Here is a 2,752-nt window from a genome sequence, read left to right as displayed (position 1 = left end):
ATCAGAAAAATGAGGTTGCAGAGCAAACCCATCACCCCAAAATCTGGAAAAGGTAAATCTAGAATCAGAGTTGTTTACGTAGAGTAGATTGACATGACTGCTGGAGACATAAACTAGTAGGACCCTTAAAGGACAGTTTTGATAAGTTGCTGGAGGCTGAATGTGCACTACAATAAAAAACCCCTGGGGCTTCGAACTTAAGAAGATCCCCCACATTTTTGTGGGTTTTACCTGCAAGGAGCACACAAGGTACTCCCCGTGAAGATCCCCAAAAAGATCCCCGCCTGGTTCAAGCAAGGGGAGGGGAAGAGTAATCCTTGTGAAAGTCACCCAGAAAGTTCTCCACAACAAAGGTTTATTCCCTAAAGAAAAGGCATTTACCAGACCTTAAACCAGCTAGAAAGGGCATTCCTCTCACTGTAGCCCTCTTCAGCTTTCCCATCCTACCTAAAGGGAAAGGAGCATTACCACTGGAACAAGACTTGGGAAGATCACAGCCTAGAGAAGCAAGTCCGCTGTAAGACTGAGATTTAATCATAGGATTACAGAACACTCCCCCGATCCCCACACGTAACCACCAACATAATGGTGGTTATAATAACAGAGTGCACTCTCCCTGAGGAGGAGTACTTAGGGAAACTCAAAGGACAAAAACCAAAGCAGGGACAGTCAAGGAATTTGAAGCCTTGGGTATTTACAGCTACAGCAAACAGTAAATACAGTCAAATTCCTAGCCATATTGACAAAAGTCCTCACACCAAAGGTCTATTTACTTCAGTTCCTATTACCCAATACAACATATCTAGTTTTCAAAAGAGTTTAAGGCATTCCAAAAAAGAAAGGAAGAAAGAGAAAGAAGGACAGAAAGAGAGCAAGAGAAGAAGGAAGGAAGGAAGGAAGGAAGGAAGGAAGGAAAGAAAGAAAGAAAGAAAGAAAGAAAGAAAGAAAGAAAGAAAGAAAGAAAGAAAGAAAGAAAGAAAAAGAAAGGAAAAGGAGGGAAATAGGAAAGGAAGGAAATATGGAGAGAGGGAGGAAGGACGGGAGAAAGAAAGAACAGTCTGAAAAGACATAGCAAGCATCAGAAACAGACTCAGATGTGATACAGATGTTGGAATTATTGGACAGGAATTTAAAATAACTATGATTAATATGTCAAAAGTTCAGTGGAAAAGTAGACAAAATTCAAGAACAGATGAGTAATGTAAGCAGAGAGATGAAAATTCTAAAAAAGAATCAAAGGAACTTCTATAAATGAGTTTCCTTGATGTGTTCGTCAGTACACTGAATATCAGGAGATAGAAGTATTAAAAAATAATTAAAAGGAAGTGCTAGAAATTAAAAACAATGCCAGAGAAATACAGAATGCCTTGAATGGGTTCATCCATATACTGAGGAAAGAATTAGTGAATGAGAAAATAGGTCAACAGAAACTTCCCAAACTGAAATGCAAAGAGAAAAAAGAATGAATGAAACAGGACAGAATATCCAAGAGCCATGGGACAATTTCAAGAGGTGTAACATACACACAATTGAAATATCGAAGGAAAACAAAGAACAGAACAGAAGAAATATTTGAAATAACGGTAGCCAAGAACTTTCCAGAATTAATGACAGACACTGACACCTAGGTCCAAGAAATGGAGAGAATACTAAGCAGAATAAATATCAAAAAGAAAAAAAAGAAACAACTACATATAGACATACCATATAAAAACGGCAGAAAACCAAACACAGAAAAAAAAAAATTTCAAAGAAGCCAGAGGAAAAAACACCTTATCCATAGAAAAACAAAGATAAGAATTATAAAAACTACCATAACTCACCCAATATGAATTAAATCATTCAATGGCCCTATTACAATTATGAAAATTCAATTCATTTTTTAGAAACAAATAAAAATGAAATCTTCAGGCTCAGATTTCAGTGGAGATTCTACCAAAGGTTTAAAGGGGAATTAACACCAATTCTACACAATCTCTTCTACAAAATGGAAAAGGAAGAAACAATGCTCAATTAATTTTATGAAACTATCATTATATAGAAACTAGAAAACACAACACAAAATGAAAACTACAGGCCGATATTGCTCATAATCATACATACAAAAACCTCTACAAAGTATTATCATATAGAATTCGGCAAAATGTAAAAAGAATTATGACTATGCCCAAGCGAGCTTTGTTCCAAGTAGGCAATACTGGCCCAACAGTCCAAAATCAATCAATATAATACACCTCATCAATAAGCTAGAGAAGAGAAATCATATGATCATAACAATTGATGCAGAAAAAGCATACAACAAAATCCAAATCCATTTGTTACATAAAATTCAGCAAGCATATAGTGGAATTTCTTCAACTGAATAAAGAACATCCATTTAAAAAAAAAATCTACAGGTAACATATTCAATGGTGAAAAACTGGACACTTTTTCTTTACAGTTAGAAATTAGGAAAGGATGTTCTCTCTCACTATTCCTATTAAATATCATACTACAAGCCCTACTTGGGTGCCTGGGTGGCTCAGTCGGTTAAATGTCTGCCTTCTGCTCAAGTCATGATCCCAGAGTCCTGGGATGGAGCCCAGGTCTGGCTCCTTCCTGAACAGAGCAGAGTCCGCTTCTCCTTCTCCCTCTGCCCCTCCCCCGGCTCATCCCTCCCACCTCCTCTGTCTCAAATAAATAAAAATAAAAATAAAATATAGAAATAATAAATAAATAAATAAATAAATAAATAAATAAATAAATACCCTAC

The sequence above is a fragment of the Ursus maritimus genome, unplaced genomic scaffold (assembly GCF_017311325.1).
Source record: "Ursus maritimus isolate PB19 unplaced genomic scaffold, ASM1731132v1 scaffold_1, whole genome shotgun sequence".
Classification (NCBI taxonomy): Eukaryota; Metazoa; Chordata; class Mammalia; order Carnivora; family Ursidae; genus Ursus; species Ursus maritimus.
The sequence above is the reverse complement of the archived record's forward strand: the minus strand, read 5'-3'. Positions refer to the sequence as shown.